The sequence below is a fragment of the Cupressus sempervirens genome, chromosome 2 (assembly GCF_028749045.1).
Source record: "Cupressus sempervirens isolate cs-2001-9-10 chromosome 2, ASM2874904v1, whole genome shotgun sequence".
In the NCBI taxonomy this organism is placed as follows: domain Eukaryota; kingdom Viridiplantae; phylum Streptophyta; class Pinopsida; order Cupressales; family Cupressaceae; genus Cupressus; species Cupressus sempervirens.
This window is the reverse complement of record NC_143119.1, coordinates 725191584-725211177: the sequence shown is the minus strand read 5'-3', so window position 1 is coordinate 725211177 and position 19594 is coordinate 725191584.

Genomic DNA, 19594 nt, shown 5'->3' with positions numbered 1-19594 from the left:
TTCAAAAGAGAAATTCTGCCAGTGATGCAACAATCATGTTTTTTACTAAGCATTTAGCATGTTTGTCTATGATTACAATTAATATGATGTGTGATTTCTCTCTCTTTTCTAGATCTTTCTAGGTTTTTCATTTGCTCTTGGTTTCTATTTATGTCAGCTATGAACATATTCTCTTGTCATCTCTAGGTGTATTCTTCTTAGTGTTAGCTTTAAACTCCAACTTTCATGGAGTTGGCAATTTCTTTGTATCATGCGTTGGAGGTTTGAACCATGACGTTTTAGGGGTCTGTCAAGCCTGAGAGATGGAATAGAATTTTGAATTCAGTAGATGACATGACTAGGGTTGTTACCAGTTGGGCTATAAGTGAGAAGGCTTTTAATTATGATTTCACCTAGCGTACCAATAGCGTTGTCATTGGCTCGTTTATATGTTGTTTAGCTAGGGCTAATATAGGGAAATGGGAGATCACTCATCTATGTTTTAACATCTTCGATCCCATTTGGCTAGAGGGTCTAGAGAATGTTGTTCTTGGCATTGATCATAAATTAAAGATTTTTCTTCCTGAAGTGTATATGGCTCATCCTCTGAGTAGTCTAGGGTTAGCCAAAGTTGCAAGGTAGCCATCTCTATACATTCATGACAATATTCAATTCTACACGATATGGCAATGATGGAGACCAGCATCAATTTTTTGTTGTGATGGAGGGAATCATAAAAGATCAGAGCAAGAATTGGTTATATCATTATCTACAAATGTTCGAGGCCTACATTGAACCAAGGGTGATGTTTGATGATTTCAATAAATTGGAGTTTGGCTTTTATTTTCCCTCCAGGATCCAAGACATATGAATTGGATAAAGTTGTAGATATTATAATGGTGTGTTGGAAGAAAGAAGAGGAGGCATAGTGCTCCAGCATTATGAGAGGTTTTTTTCTGCATGGAAGCCCTATTTCAAATTATCTTTTTGGTTCTGTCTATTATCTTGGAGTAAGTTCTAGGTAGGGTAGTTTCAATTTTTTTGATGGATGGTTGGGAGGTCATTTCCCTTTTCATCTAGAGTCTATTTTTTATTCTTTGACTCCTCGTATGGACAGATTCTATTAGTTTGGTCTTTTTCTCCTGTGTATGATTTATGTCTTTGGGTTTTGTTGGCTCCATGTCCCTCGACGACTAGTTTTTAGTAACTTTTGATACTCTTGTACAGGTACAGATTACTAATGTAAAGCGAACGGTTTCAAATGATGAATTGTGCCTTCTTTTAATGTATCATTCAAGTATTTATGATGATTTTATCAATGGTGCTAATTATGTTTCCCCCCCTTTTTTTGTTAATTTGGGGATAGAACATATATCAATTTTCAATATGATTTGGTGATGTTGTTGACTAGTATTTACAAGCATTTAGTATCAGGAAGCCTTAAAACTCCAAAGATTGGTCTATAAACAATTGACATGAAAGGTGTTTCATCTCCTTAGAAGTAGGATCATTGCATCTAATTTCTCAGTCTAGTCAGAATTGGATAGGTATATAAGGTGGGTGATGATAGTATAATAATTAAATATAGAAGACTAAAAGTAAAAGAATTAAGCATCATAGTTATCTTTAAAACTCATATATGAGTAGGAAACACAATAAACTTTAAAATCAAAGAGAAGATCTAAACATTTTGTCACCAATCCTAAAAGAGAAACTATTTAATACTTCTTTTTGTATTCAATGGAAGGTATCTAGAATATAATTGGTAAAGAATTAAATCTGTAATCATATATTATAATTAAGTAAGAAATTTAGAACTAATACAAGGAAAATTATTAATCCTAATCAAATCAAGCCTTTAATAATTAGGAAAGATAAAAGACAGAACAAAGTTTAAAGTAATTTTAATTTATCTTAAATGGGATAACCTCTTAAGTATTAAGTTTAAATATAGTCTAGTGTTAAATATAGTTTACAATTTTTTCCTAATCAAAATCATAATATGTGTTGATAGATACTACTAACTTTTAAAAAAATAAGTTTGAAGTGGTTTGTGATTGTAGAGAACCAGTAAGAAATACTTCACCAATAGAGCACAAAGTATAAAAGAAATTTAAGAGGAGGTTTGTGGTAGTGATCAGATGCATTGATGGTTTTTTTTTTAAATACACCCACAAAAGAAGAATAGGAAGAATTCTCTTCCAAAATCCCAGTTGTACCAAAAATTAGTAATTAAACTTAGTAATAGGAGAGATTTAGAACATAATTTGGTAATATGGCATTCAAACTCTAAATGCCCCTTTTATATATATAATTTGTAAAGGACTAAGGTTCCGGGCAAGACTGAAAGTTTTCTTCTCTGTTCTTTTCTACCAGTACTCGTTTGAACGGAGACATCTGTAATTATATTTATGTTATAATATAATATAAAAGGGTTTGACAGTTTACTGATTAAAAAAACATTCAAAGAAAAATAAATTAAATAAGAGTTTCAACCATGTTTCATTTCCTTAACCATGCAATACTCCTCCTTTAAGTTTTAATTGACAACCCGATCTAGTATGCAATTGAAATGGATTCGTTGTATTTTTCTTTTTTAAGCTTTAATTGAGATCCTACCTTTGCATGATCTAGATCACTAAAAATAATATAGCCTATCACTAAAAATAATATAGTTTCAAACATAAAAATAATATGGTTCAAGACATACATTAAGGAAAGATCTTAGTTTGTAGTAATGGTAAAATTTTGAGTTACAACAAGATAATGCAAGATTTATGGTTAGATGCTATAAGTGTTGGAGGCTTTAGGATTCATATGAGGTAAATGCAAAATGTTTTCCTATCATATTAATATTTGATGAGTTGAAATGAATTGTAAAACTTATTTATATACTAGTTTATTTGTAATTAAAATAATTTCATGATTGATATATTAGAAATATAATCTAAGGGACTAGAGGGTAATATTTTCAAAGAAAATTAAATTGAATGAGAGTTTCAACCATGTTCCATTTCCTTAACCATGCAATATTCTTTTTTAAATATTAATTGTCATCCTAGTCTAATATGCAATATTATTTTCTTAAGTTTTAATTGACACCCCAGTCTAATATTGAATTGAAACAGATTCACTACATTTTTCTTTTTTTAACTTTAATTGAGATCCTACTTTAGTTAGACTTTGCATATGAAAAAAATTGAATTGAAATGGATTCATTGTAATGTAATTTTCTTTTTTAAGCTTTAGTTGAGATCCCACTCTAATTAGACAATGCCTACAGAAAAAAAATGAATTGAAATAAGTTCATTGTAATTTTCATTTTTTACACTTTAATTGAGATCCCGCTCTAATTCAACAATCATATGGAAAAAAAATATTAATGTCATGATTAAAAGAAATGTAATATATTATTGATGATTATTTTGTCAATATTTATAAATCATTTTTTTCATAATTATTCCCAAGCAATTTTCAAATTAGTTATTAACACTCATATTATTTATTATTAATATATATTTTTTATTTATCAACCTAACCTATATAACCAATGGTGTAATACATTTTAAATTTTTTGTGTTGAAAGATCACCTATATTATTTCCACATGAAAAAGAGCAAGGATGAGTGTGATCTTGTAAAAATAGAAAAAAAAAATCTCTAAAACATGTGTTAGCAAGAGTAAAGAGGGTAATTTTTACAAAGACAAATAAATTGACTAAGAGTTTTAACCATATAAGTGATATGATCCATTCATGTTCCATTTCCTGCAACTTTCTTCTTTAAGGTGTAGTTTTTTTTTTATCGGTAAAAGGTCGTAGCCATATTATTTATTTAGATTTAACTAAAAGAAAATTACATTGACTCTATTCAAACTGGCACTGGTAGGAAAGAGTGGAGAAGAAAACCTCCAATCTTGCCTGAGACATTTGTCCTAGATCCACTTTTACATTATAAAAGAGGCATACCCTAGTTTACGAGTTTATTCAATTTATCATTTCTTTACAACAATTTACTTGTGCTCGTTGTTGTATAATTGCTTTGATTACATTTTCAACTTAAGCTTTTTCTTTCTTAGTGCCTCCATCTTTGCTACTTAATGAGATTTGAACCCTCGATTAATATATGCTTGACTAGGTGCCTCCTTTCATCTAACTTCCTTAAGATTTGAAAATATTTCTTTCTTTGTAGACTTTGTATTTTGCTACAAAATTTACCCTCATTTCAATTGTTAGTCATCTTTAAGTTGTAGTTGATATCCCACTCTAATATTGAATTTAAATAGATTATCTAATATTGAATTGAAATTGACTTATTGTAATTTTCTTTTTAAGCTTTAATTGTGATCTCACTCTAATATTGAATTGAAATGGATAAGACAATGCATATGGAAAAAATAATAACAACATTATTAAAGAAGAGTGTAATATAATATTTAAGATTATTTTGTCAATCTTTATAAATACTTTTTTCATACTATCACTCAACCGCTATATGAAAAAAAAAAATTCCCAACAAGCAACCTTCAAATTAGTTATTAATACTCATAAAATTTATTATCAATATATTTTATTTATTTATTAACATAACCTATATAACCTATGATGTAATATATAATAAATTTTATGTGTTGAAAAAACCCCAATATTATTTCCACATCAAAAAGAGAAAGGATGAGCACATGATCTTGTAAAAAAGACAAAAACATGTCTCATAGGTTGCAAAATCAAGTGAAACATGCGACATAACACATAACAATGGATCTTGTAGAATAAACAAAAAAACTAGCATAATAGTTATCTATAGAGTAAAAAATTGTATACCTATTTGGTGATTTTACCTACACCGTTGTAGCCACTTTAGTGTCCATTATCCTAATATTTGTGAAGGTCTATTTTAGCCCTTGTATTGACCTTTCCTCTCTCAAGATGTTCAAAGTTTTTTTCAACAACTATCTTCTAGCATTAGCGTTGCATTAACCATATGTTGCATTTTTGTCTAGACGTACATGTTTATGCATCATCTTAACATTCAAATATCAAATTTGAGTGTTTTTATACTTATCACCTGCCCAAGTAAGTCAAAATGGCACAAAATTTTCTATGGTGTCTTATAGCCTCTTCATTGCACCTCTTTTAAATCCATCTTTTCACTGCATTTGGGCTTTGTGGTTCTCTCCAATTTCTCTCTTAAAAGATTTTGACAATCTCTATTGGTTCCTCTTGGCTCTTGCTTGCAATATCTTGGAATTTTCTGGCTCTCTTATCTGCCACAACAGTCTCTTACAACAACATCTATAGCTCTCTTAGATTTTCCAAGCCTATTCGATAATATATTTTTATCCCTCATGTCTTTGAGCATTTTGATATTTATCGCATCTCATATCTATTATGTATTCCATGCAAAGGGATTTTTCCTTCATAAAGTGAGATTTATTTTGATTTGCATCTCACATGTAGAAGGGATTCTCCTCCATTAAGAGGGGTTTGTTTATATTGCATTTTTTTTTGAGATTTTTTTGGAAGTAGAAACATTGAAAGTGAGACTTGACTGAGGGAAGTTTCCAAATAGTCCCAAACAAATATCTGGTATTATATGTTGCATTTCTAGATTATGGATTTTGTAGGTCATCCAAAGTATAGTCCATATATGAGTACGGGTCATGTAGATGTGTGTGTCTTGTGTTGGCATCCTTAATTGAGACACTCAAATTTGGATCAAAGTCCCTCTATCACCCAATCTTTCCATTTTCGTAACCAAAATCTTTGTCTTTATTCATAATCGGATATCTTCAGTAGTTTAGCTAGGTGGAGATATTTGAAATTGTTGTGAAACCAATTGTCAAAGGAACTAAGTTTCCTTTTCATAGGTTCAACAATCATGTTTCTAATGTAATTTGGATTGGATTATTTAAAGATAAACAATCATGCCATTTTTTCTCACTTATTTACATACATACATACATATACATATACATATACATACATGCATACATATATATGTGTGTGTAGATATCTATGTGTGTGTGTGTGTGTGTGTGTGTGTGTGTGTGTGTGTGTGTGTACATACACACGTATATGTCGATATATATACATATAGACATGTGTGTTTCCTTCCTTGTCAACTTGGTTAAAGTTTTATGTAAGTTGTTTTCATATAATGAGTTGGTTTCTTTATGTTTGTGATCTTCCTTCTTTAGATTTGAAAGGATCTCATTTTCTTGTTGAAGAATGAAGACTTGTTTCCTTTTTCACCAATATTGATAAATTGTATCACAATTTTTTCAAGAGATTTTAGATTTTATGTTTTCATATAGTACACATATTAATGACGTGTTCATGCATTTTATTATAGTAATGCAACCTTATAGTAGCAACAAGTAATGGAATACTTTTGGATCTATAGTTTACTTAGTGTGGGATAGAGTGATGAAATTGCACTAAAGAGTCATTTTAACACTCTATTGGGAGGACCTCCAAGTTAGTGAAAATTTCAAATGTTTTTTTTCCCTTCCATTAAAGAAGTTATCATAAGATGTGGTGATAATATTTAACAAAATGTAGAGTCTCATACAAAATAAGGGGTTAAATAGAAGGGAGAAAGAACATTAAATTTCATGTAATCCCCTAAAGATGATGCATAATGGTGATTAGAAGATCCATTATAAGGATCTAAAGATGATGTATCATGAGTAAATATAGTCACGTCTAAGAATCCTATAAAATAATTGTTAAATGTTGAAAAAATTGGAGCCACGAGAAAACACACTAGGGAAGTTATTAAAAAATTCGACAAGGACATAACAAAGATTAAATGTTGAACTATAAAAATATTGAGAAGTTTATAAAGACATAATATAGTCTCGTAAATGAAAATTAAACACATGAATTAGAAATAATCATCACATGTGTGATTATGATATCAAAATATGAAAAATCTAACATAAGAATATACTTTGCACCAACAATAGTATGAATAGTCATGAGCAGAATCATAGCAACCATTGTTCTTTTGATGGAGTATGATAATGATATCAAAATGTGAAAAATCTCACATAAGAATATACTTGCATTTCTTGAAAACTATTAATGATAGAATATCTTTTATTTTGTCTTCTTTAAATTGAAGGATTTAAACACTCATGTCATTGGAATTTGATACTCAGAAATAATCAACATCATGTTTATGACATAATGTGAAATAATGTTAGCATAATCTTTAAGTGATGATTCCTGTTGAAGGTTATTGTAATATTAAATCACCAAAATATAAAGAAGAAGCATCATCATCACATAAAATTTAATCCTAGATGCAACATAAGAGGTTAGGGGCTTAAGCACTAGCATAGTGTTTCTTCACGTAGGATCAATTCTAACTCTATTTTAAGATTGAACCGTAGATGTCGTTGAATTTATGCCCAAATCTAAATTATGTTCTGCTGATTCCATCCATACTATCTATAAGATGATCAAAATAGATTAAATTCTTATTCATTAGTCTCTCTTCTTAGCATATAGAGTGAGATTTGAATTCATCAATTTAGATCCATAAAAATTGTGGTTTGTCCTTTTGAGGCTCTCAAACGATCTCATGTATTATTAAGAATTCTAAACTATTTGAGAACAAGTTTAAAATTGATAAATTGCCACAGAAACCAAAATAGATTGTTGCTTCATTGCCACAAACCTCATTGATATATAAACTTCATTTCTATTATAGTAGTATTGATATGTAAATTGTAAGAGGTTTTACCGAGGACCAATATGCAAACCTTGCTGACCCGAATTGATGCACTTATGTGACAGAGGACCCCAAAATCCATTGTAGTATTTGCAAAAAGTTTGGAACTATATATAATGCCTAGCTAATAACATGAGATCTTCATACTAACATATTTACAAAATGGGGATAAGAGACATCAATATTTTGACAAAAAAATGATAGAATAAATCCTTTAAAAGCCCTAAATATGGAAGCCATATTCTACTTTTGGCATGATATTATGACTAGAACTATAGACTGGTAGATAATCCAAAACATTGATACAAAAAACTAGATCAAACAGTTGGCCAACTAAATCACTTTTTTTACCATACAGATTTAACAAAACCCTTCTTCATGGAGATACCATCCCATCCCCTTCCAAACGACACAAATCTAAGTATTGGTGATGGATAAAAAGAACATTCAATTGTGGATTATTTCCTCCTCTCTTTCCTCAGAGGCCCTTTGACTTTTTATTTCCAATAGTGGGTAGACCTAGATAGGGTGATTTTGGGCTTTGTATACAGTGCGCTTAAGAATGCATAAGTTATCATCAATATTGTCCAAAATTATGTCTAAATCTTTGATGGTGGAGCTTTTGAACACTACCCTAGAAAAATTCCTAATTGCATCCTTATCCCTATCTATATGGAGGATCGTAGTCACATACATTGCCACATTGTTAGTATTGTGCTTCTGCTTATCCATAAGCCTAGAAAATTCTCCACCTATAATGATCCTAATTGCCTTGTAAACTAACCCATTTTTGTTCTTAGACATTTTACTAATCCTTAAATCACTGACTTCTCCCTAGAAAGCCATTTCACTCTTCCCAAGATGCATACAAATTGGGGTATCCATGCCTACCCTACAACTGGCTACTACTAATCAAGACGCTGAACTTTACCTAAGAGCCTACGCAAATAACCATATTTAAATTGATCGTAATATAGAGTAGGATGCTTCCTTAAATAGATGAATTGTCATCATGGATACATCATAGGAAGGGGAGTATGAATTGATCAGCTATCGTCCTTTCTGACCTTACTACAGATCAATGTGTTAAATATAATTGCCTCATTTCAAACTCCACTATCTTATGGAAGCTAAAAGTCTACCATAACATCATTTTCCATGATGTTTGTGTAGGGTCTTTGAATTCACTTGTGTGAGACGATTGTTGTTAAAAACCAAGATAAGAAAATCCATACATAGGAATGATTTTCTTTGAAAATTTAAAACTTGTGATAGGATCTAGTCATCCTATTAAATTTTGGAGAGTAGGTTTTAAACTCTTTTCTTTCATCTTTGTATAATTCTAAAACTCTAGAAATGGGTAGTTTAGAGAAGAGGGGGGCCTAATAACTATAAAGGGTCCCTAATCAATAGAGAGGATAGATAATAAGGATACTAAAAAGGATTAATTTTGGTAAAGGAGTAACTATGATAATTCAAATAATAGCCATGACCTCTATTACTATATATCCAAAAGAGAACCTAGAAATTTTTAAAGAGAATGTCTTCTCCATCTACTCCTAGGTCGGCTAGTTTGTCTGCTAGTTTATTACCCTCTTGATATATATGTTGAACCTTGATTTTGGTAAATTTTTCTAGTAATGTTAGAGCTTCTTCTAATTTAGACTTTAATTTCTAGTTTGGAGTGAATCTACTTCTAACAATGTTTAGAATAACTTGTGAATCACCTTCTATAACTAATTTTGTAATGCCTAGGTTCAAACTCTTTCATAGGCCTTCTATAAGAGCTTCTAACTCCACCATATTGTTTGAAATTGTCCCAAGATATTTAGCCTGTCTTATTTGCCAATTTTTATATGTTGAGTAAATGATGCAACCTAAACCTGCCTTGCCTAGGTTTCCTCTAGATGCTCCATCGAAATTCAACTTTGCCCATTTTGAAGGTGGTGATTCCCATTGAAAATTATTCCTCATGTGTTTACTTGCTTTGGTATATGAAATTGGGGGGTTGATGAGAGTGCTCCAATTTTTTTGCATCTCTGAGTCCCATTTCAAGAATATCCCTTCCTCTTTTACTGAGTTTTTTGGGTTTCTATTCATCACTTCTATTATGCATGCTTCTATTTTATTGAGAAGGCAAGGCATTGATAGCTCTTCATTTAAGAAAATCCTCTTATTTCTTTCCTTCCATATTTCCCACGGGATGATCAATGGTGAGATTTTCCAAAATTTATTATATATCTTAGAATATCCATATTTGGGCCAATTATTTAAATGATCCTATAGGTCTTCCAGGAAACTAGCATGCTAGTTTAATTTCTGGCATAACCATTGCCAACATATTTTCACAAAGGGACAATGGTATATAAATGTTCAGTTGTCTCTAAATTATTTTTACATAGCGAGCACCTTGAGGGTCCCTCAAAGCCTATATTTGTAAACCTATATGATGTTGGAATCCTTTTTTGAATTGCAATCCATAGGAATATGTCAGCCTTTAGAATGCATGCTTTCTTCCAACATAAGTTAAACATAATTTCTATCGGATCCCCTCTTTGGGAGTTTGTAATTAGTTCATAGCCCTTTTCTACACTATATATGCCATTTTTTGATGCAACCCAAATCAATTTGTCTTTCCTTTCTCTATGTTTGACTTGTCTTTGGCTTATAAATTGTTTGTATATTTATTTTTCTTGTTCAGAGAGGTTTGTTTCATCTATAGTTTTTCATTCTCATCTTTCCATTTATCAGCTTCTACTTTATATTTGTAGTTTCTTATAGATTTTCCCCAACAGGTGGTAAGAGTATTCTTGATATTTATTGGGAGGTTATAATTGTATGGGGATGCTAGCTAATCCCACGAGTCCTCCTAGAATTGTGCTTCCTCACCATTACCTATATCCCATGTTAGATTTTTTCTTATTCATGATCTGCATTGCATCATGAAATTCCATGTTTTAGATCCCTTTGGCAAATTTTTGCAGCGAAAAATGGCTAGAGGGTCTTCATTGTTCAAGTATTTATGATATAGTATTTTGGCCCATTTTCTATTATGCTCATGATACATTTTCCAAATTAATTTTTCCCCGAGGGCTTCATTTTTCCAACTCAAGATTTTAAATCCTAAGCCTACTTTATCTTTTGGTCTACATATGTTGTCCCATTTTATCATTGCTAATTTTTTATTTTCTTCTATTTTGTTCCAAAAGAAATTCCTTGGTTTTCTATCTCGTTTCCTTTTGGTTCCTTTGGCAGGAGGTAAGCAAGACATTTGATATGTTGGGATGGCAAAGAAGACCGATTTGATCTTTCTTGCACACCCTAATTTTGTTAACCATTTACCTTTCTAGTTTTTTACCTATCTAAATTATTATGGGATTCCAAGATTTACTTTCTATCGTGTCTTTTCCCAGTTGTATCGCTAATTATTTGCATGATAATGTACCTTTTTTGCATCCTATTAGGTTACATATTCTTCTTTCTTCATCTAGGTGTGTGTTTAGAAAAAAAGATTTCTAGATAATTTTCCTGCATTAACCTTTTGTCACGTGGATGTCATGTAAATGTTGAATATCTATTTGTAATTTTGAGCTTCTTCCAGTGAACTTTGGCCTAGGAAAATAGTGTCATTTGCAAATTACCGGTGTGCCATATTTGGGATACCTTCTACTACTGTAACACCTTATAATTCCCCATTTAATTGTGCTTTTTTTAATTTCTCTACCGAATGCTTCTATCATTATGATAAAGAGGAATGGCGATATTAGATCCCATTGTCTAATTCCTCTAGATATATTAAAAAAAAATTTTGGGGTGCCGTTGATTAGGAGTGATATTTTGGAGGTTGTTATGCAATTATATATAATGCTAATCCATTGTGGGGGAAGCAAAACACTCCAAGTGTTTTACATAGGAATCACCAATCCACTTTATTGTAAGCTTTTTGTATGTCTAATTTCATCAACATACAAGATTCTTTGTTAGATTGAGTTGGGTGAATGATTTCTTGGATTATAATGATGTCGTCAAGGACTGATCTTCTAGCTACAAATCTTGTTTGTTCTCTTGAAATCAATTTTAGAAGGACCATTTTAAGTTTGTTGGCCAATACTTTTGATAATACGTTATATATTGTATTACAGAGGGCTATTGGTCTAAAATTGCCTGGCTCTTCATGATTATCTTTTTTGGGAATCAATGCTAAAAAAGTATTATTGATCTCTTTTAATAGGGAGCCTGCATTTCTTGTTGCTTTTATGGCTTCCTACAAATCATTTCCTAAAATTTTCTAACATTCTTGAAAAAAGAAAGCTTGAAAATAATTTGGGTTTGGGGATTTATCTAGGTTAAGGCTAAAAAATGTTGTTTTGATTTCCTCCAATGTAAATGCTTTGTTTAATTTCTTTTTATCCTCTTTAGTTATGACTTTTGGAGTTGTGTGTTTCATAATGCTTTGGGTTGTTAAGTTTGAACTCTCAAAATTATTTAGAATGTTTGTGTAGTAGTCAAAAAATAATTATGTTCTTTGATTCAGTTCTTCTACCATATCTGCTCTATTGTTTTTTATTGTAGTTATTATGATAATGTTCCTATTGTTGATAGTATTGTTGTGAAAAAAAATAGTATTTCGATCTCCTTCTGTTATCCAACTGGTTTCCCTTGATTTATGTTTCCATCGACTTTTCTTTTTTGCTAATATATTTTCTTGTTTTGCAAGGAGTTCTTTTTCTTTATTAATTTTTTTGTTATCCATTCATTTCTTAATTAATTCTTCGTTTAGGTTTCTTAGCTCATCTTTAGTTTCCAATTTATCTTTGAAGATATTGTTTAAATGGTTTTTATTCCATCTTAATATATCTTCTTTTAAGCATTTGAGTTTGGATACAAAGTGAAACATTTTTTTATCCTTTGGATCACTCTCTATCCACGATTACTTGAAATTTAGCATGAATCTGTCATCAAGAAACCACATATTCTCGCATTTGAATAAATTTTTGGATGGTATAGCTTGTTCCTCTATTTATAATCTATCTAGAAAAAGATTTGATCTTGCATTGGGTAAGATTGAGGACTGTATATCATAGTTAAATTTGTCGAGATCCCCTTTAAAAATGAGTTAGTGTAGTCTGTCCACTATATGACAAAAACCTGATCTTCTGTTATTCCAAGTGTACAAACCATTTAATAGAGGTATATCTATTAGGTTTTCAATTGTGAACCATTCTCTAAAATATGTCATTGTTCGTGTTACGATTTGTAGTCCTCCAAATTTTTCTTCTAGATTTAGGAGGGCATTAAAGTCTCCACCTAGATAGAAGTTAGCTATTTGATTTGTTTCCATAAAGGTACATATTTCCTACCATAAAACCTTCTTATCTTCTATTGGAGTTGGCCTGTACACATTTATAAGAATAAATTGGACATCATTTTTGTAGCTTTGGACTTTCCATTCATCCAATTATTTGATGATGTTACTTGATGTAGCTTATTTTCCTTGGGTCCCATATTATTCCTATTCCTCCTAAAGCTCTCATAAATTCTATTAATTATGTTTTCCATATTCCAAGTTTCTTGCCGAGTCTTTCACTGTAATGAACCCAAATTGGGGGTCCATCATTTTTCTCCAGATGGGTTTGATAATTTCTATCTGATTCCGTATGATACCCTTTCAAAGTTACTATTCCACATATATACATTTTAATAGTAAAAGATACATCTTTTCATAATAATAATTATATTATATTAATAAGCTTTAGTTAATATATTATATTAATAATTATATTGTAATATATATTAATTTAATAATATATCAACTATACATTATTATAATTCATTATTAATATAGCATTGTTACATTAAAGTGTGTCTTTATCATTATTTATTATTTCATTCATATTACTATTATAATACGACATAATATAATTATTATAATATTAATTATAGCATAATATTATTATTTTAATATTATTTATTAATATTACTTTATATAAAATATTTATTATTATTATTTAAATTACTTGCCAAAATGGGGACATCACAGTCCTTCCCTCTCGAATTTGTTTGTCCTCAAGCAAAATCAATCATAGATACAAACATATTTGCATGTAAAGCCTAAAAGATTTATAAAATATACATTTTAATAAATGAAAACACGAATCAAACACAGTGTAGACAGATGAAGACACAAAGCATACATGATGTAGACACATCATACATAACTTTGATTAGATCCTAAAATTAACAATGCACCATGACTATACTTCTTCATTAGGCTTATGAACCCTACAACCACAAAGTAAGCATCAGTACATGTATATAAATATATATAAACTTAAAACATTTGAATAATAATTAGTTAATCCAAGCCAGTTCCATACTAAGCCCAAGAGCGGAACTTTGGCCCCCTTAGCCCCGCTGGTGGGTGTTAGGCATCCACACGAGGTGGTCTACTTAGTGGATTGCTTGTTTGGCTAGAAAGATTCTTGTGAAAAGGAACCATTATTATCTTTCCCTTAACTAGCACTACAATAGGGTGTTTTCTCCTAATTGCAGATTTCATAGGAAAGTGGTAAGGTTCCCTTTTCTTATTTACATAATCCTTTGGAATGAATCTTTCTCCCTTTCCTTATTACGATCATCATAAGATGGTAGATTTATGACGCAGAGGACGCGTGAAACAAGCTCCAAGCGTATCTGACAAGTGCTCGAAATTACTTTGCCTTTCCCTCCACCAACTCCCTATATAAGATTACGTAATTTTGGACAAGAGATAGACTATTTGTACTATAATTGAAATGTATTCTAATTACTATGTTTTCCTTAAATCAACATTTATTTATATTTCATTTTTTTTTCATTTTTCATATATATATATATATATATATATATATATATATATATATATATACATATATATATACAAATATATATATACACATATATATGTATATATATATGTATATATATATATATGCATATATATGTATATGTATATATATACATATACATATATATATGTGTATATATATATATATATATATATATATATTCATTTATATTTCATTTTCATATATTATTTTTATTTTGTAACTAGAATCATTGATAGATTATTGAGTATTCTTCACAATAACAAATGTGTCAATAATAAGAAGACACTAACAATTATCTCTTAATAAAACATATGAAGAAGATATAAACTTACCTCATTACCATACCTTATTACCGTTATGTGTTATAGATATATCAATGTCTGATTATAAGAGGTGCAGGCAACTGGAATTATTTACTGGTACTATAGCCTCTGTATACTATTGCTAGTTACCAGTTGTATAGGCCAGTTGGGCTAATAGTGTATTTAGGAAGAGAGCATATATGTAGTTTAGGCTAACGATACTCTTTATTGCCTTCTGTCTTATATGCTTATTTGCCTTCCCTTTTATCTCCTTTGATCATTTTGATAATATTCTATTTTTTGATGATTTCTGGTAACACAAATACATGCCATCACAATCCACAAGCTTTTGAGTCCATAAATTGAGTATTAACAGGGGTTCTCAGCATTTAGTTGCTATTCAGACCAGAGATATGTATCTCCATTGAGTTTTGCTGGTTAACATGATATTGTTCTTCAATGCACACACATATTTGTAGTTAGTGCTAATGGTTTCCCTATCACCATCATATCACATCAAACATAGTATGTTTAAACAGATTTTTGGACATTCTTTAAAATGAATCGACACCATTAAATCATGCAACTAAATTTCAATTAGGTAGACCCTTCACTGCATTCAAACCATTAAATCTAACTGCCTGATATTGTTTGTGTCATCAGCTTGCAACGCTCACAGGTTGAATGAAATACAAGTTTTTATTCTTAAATCTGCTAGAGATGATTCACAACATTATCAAAACTATTTTATTAATCGTAGCCCGCTTTAGTTTTGCCATCGATTTACAGCCTAAAAAATATTAAACATTAATGTATTCAAAATTTGTCCTCATCGGCTATAAGTCACCACGTGCCTACCATGCTCCTTTATTTTGTCCCTTCCAGTGATCATGATAATTGACAAAGTGCATCCATGTTCATTTAGTATCACTTTGATATAGACATTAAATAATCAATATGTTTTTGTGGAAGATTAGTTTATGGTTACTATTGCTATTTCCATGCCAAGAAATAACCTTATCAGGCTGTCAGATAAATGCACACGCAGGCAATACAATGAAGTTTAAAATATGTCTATTCCTATCAAGCACATTAGATGAAGACTAAATTGACTTTTATCAATCTCAACAACCCTGCTGCATATAAATTAGTTCCTGTGAGTGTATCACAATTCTTTACATCTTTCAACTCATTGCATGATCACTATTTAAAGTAAAGCAAGCTCAAAGTCTAGAATCTGCAGGCATCATAGACTAAACGTCTTCATGTATTAATAGGCTAGCAGGATGCTAGCTCTGATACCATTTGTAATGAACCCAAATTGGGGGTCCATCATTTTTCTCCGGATGGATTTGATAATTTCTATTTGATTCCGTATGATACCCTTTCAAAGTTACTATTCCACATATATACATTTTAATAGTAAAAGACACATCTTTTCATAATGATAATTATATTATATTTATAATATATTTATATTAATAAGCTTTAGTTAATATATTATATTAATAATTACATTGTAATATATATTAATTTAATAATATATCAACTATACATTATTATAATTCATTATTAATCTAGTATTGTTACATTAAAGCGTGTCTTTATCATTATTTATTATTTCATTCATATTACTATTATAATACGACATAATATAATTATTATAATATTACTTATAGCATAATATTATTATTTTAATATTATTTATTAATATTACTTTATATAAAATATTTATTATTATTATTTAAATTATTTGTCAAAATGGGGACATCACATTCACCCTCTACTTTATCTAGTTTGGTTTATTGAATTATTATTAACTCTTACTCAAATAATGATAGGCTGCACTTTAACAAAAACTTCTTGTTAGGGGTGTTTAAACCCCTAACATTCCATGTAGTTATCCCCATTTCTATGTGGGAAGGAGCTTCCCCTTCCCAACCTTGAGAATATCTTGATCTTTATTTTGTCTCTTTCTTTGCTTGTTGTTCTTAGTTCTACCAATGATTTCCCACCTCTCTTTTTTCAATTGTTGTCCACATCTTGGTGTTGTATTTGGTGCAGGGCACCCTTGTCTCAAGGGGGTCATCAAAATGAAGTTCAATGCTTTGATTGGTCTTTATGATAGGTTTAGGTCATGTTAGTGGTTTTTGGTCCAACTGTAAAGGTTTTAGGCCATTTGGGCTATCTAATGCCCCAAGTACTTTTATGAGGCTCATGAATGAGGTTCTCAAACCATTTCTAAACAAATTTGTTGTAGTGTATTTAGATGATATTCTAATTTTCAGCAGGGATCAAGAGGAGCATTTGAAACATATAGATCAAGTCCTAAAGAGGTTGCATGAGGAAAGTCTGAAAATCAACTTAGAGAAGTGTACCTTTATGAAGGAAGAACTCATTTTCTTGGGATTTGTAATCTCCAAGGATTGCCTTAAGATGGACCCTTCAAAGATTTCAGCTATACTTAACTGGCCTCCTCCTACTTTTCCTTCTAAGGTAAAAAGTTCCCATGGCTTATGCAATTTTTATAGGAAATTTATCAAGAATTTTAGTGGTTTATGTGCACCTATTATTGATACTATCAAAGGAGGCGGAAAATGTCAATTTGTTTGGACAAATAAAGCAACCAATGCTTTTGAAATTCTGAAATAGAAAGTTGCTAAAGAACCAGTCCTAAGATTTCCTGATTTTAATAAAGTTTTTACAGTAGAATGTTATGCTAGTATTAAGGCAATAGGAGGAGTACTCAGTCAAGAAGGCAGACCTATAGCCTTTTTCAGTGAAAAATTAAATGATGCAAAACAAAAGTATTATGTTTATGACCTTGAATTGTATGCAATGGTTCAGTCCTTAAAAAGATGGCAACATTACCTTTTACCAAAGGAATTTATTGTGTTTACTAATAATTAGGCTTTGAGTTTTCTGAATAGGCAGGATAAACTAAGTCAAAGTCATGTTAAGTGGATGGAATTTATGCAATCTTATACCTTTTCTATCAAGCACAAATAGGTGGTTGTCAATAAGGTTGCTGATGCCCTTAGCAGGAGGACTTTGTCGATCCAAAACATTGAATTGGAGAGTGTTGGTATAACACTTATGAAGGATATGTATGCACATGATGATGATTTCAAGGAGATTTATCAGGTATGTCTAAAGATGGGAGATATATACCATACTAAATTTTTTGATTATTTAATCTAGGAAGGACTCTTGTTTAAAGGGGGACAACTATGTGTGCATAAGGGGTCTTGTAGGGAAAATATTATAAAGGAGAAGCATTGTGGCAACATCTTTGGTCATTTTGGGATTGACAAGACATTAGAACAAGTTAGGAGATTTTATCATTGGCCAAGAATGCAATCAAATATCAAAAAGTTTGTTGAAAGTTGTCTAATTTGTCAAAAAGCTAAAGGACATACCTCCAATGCAAGACTCTATAACCCTTTGCCCATTCCTAGTAGACCATGAGATTCTATCAGCATGGATTTTGTATTGGGATTGCCAAGAATAAAAGGTGGACATGACAGTATTTTTTTTTTTGTTGGCAGGTTCTCCAAGATGGCTCATTTTATTCCATTGTAGGTCTACACATGATGCATATCACATTGCTGGTTTTTTTTTCAAAGAAGTTGTTAGGCTACATGGGTTACCTATGTCAATAGTTTCAGATAGAGATGCTAAGTTCTTAGGAAAATTTTGGAGGACATTATGGAGAAAACTGGGAACAAATCTCTAATTTTCATCTGCCTATCATCCGCAATCAGATGGGCAAACAGAGGTTATCAATAGATCCTTAGGCAATCTTCTTAGATGCCTTACACAGTAGCATGGAAGTTCTTGGGACTACATTTTATCTCGAGCAGAATTCTCATATAATGATTCCATAAATAGGAGTATTGGTTTGACTTCTTTTCAGATTGTTTATGGCAGCCACCCAAGGGGAGTTTTGGAACTCAAAAATGTGAAGGATTTGGATAAGAGAAGTGCACAAGCAAAGGACTTTGCTCAGGTTAGGAAAGATATCCATGATCAAGTCAAAAACAAATTGCAATCCACTAATGACAAGTATAAACAATAGGCAGATCAGAAAAGAAGAGATTTATAGTTTAGGGTGGGAGATTTGGTTATGGTCAACTTAAAGAAAGAAAGGTTCCCCAAAGGGCAGTATACTAAGCTGATGATGAAGAAAGCAGGTCCTTTCAGGATTTTGAAGAAATGTGGCAACAATGCCTACAAGATTGATTTTCCCCCTAACATTGGGTTATCTCCTATTTTTTATATTTATGATCTTTATGCTTTGAAACCCCCTATTGCTAATGATCTTGCAAGTACAAGTGTTTCTCTAGGTGCAGATGTTCAGGCAGACCTCACACAACTCCCAAAATAAACCCCACCTAAAATTGAGTGCATACTTGACAAGAAGTTCTCAAGGAGACTGGGAGGGGTACTTATTATTCCTATCTAGTCAAATGGCAGGATAAACCATTGGAGGATGCTACATGGCTGACTAAAGCAGAGATTTTGAAAGTTGTCTACAACCTTCATTCCATACCAACTCAAGGGACTTGAGTTCCTTTGAAGTCGGGCAGTATGGTGCAAGGCACACTTGTGTCAAGGGGGTCATCAAAATGAAGTTCAATGCTTTGATTGGCCTTTACGATAGGTTTAGGTCATGTTAGTGGTTTTTGGTCCAATTGTAAAGGTT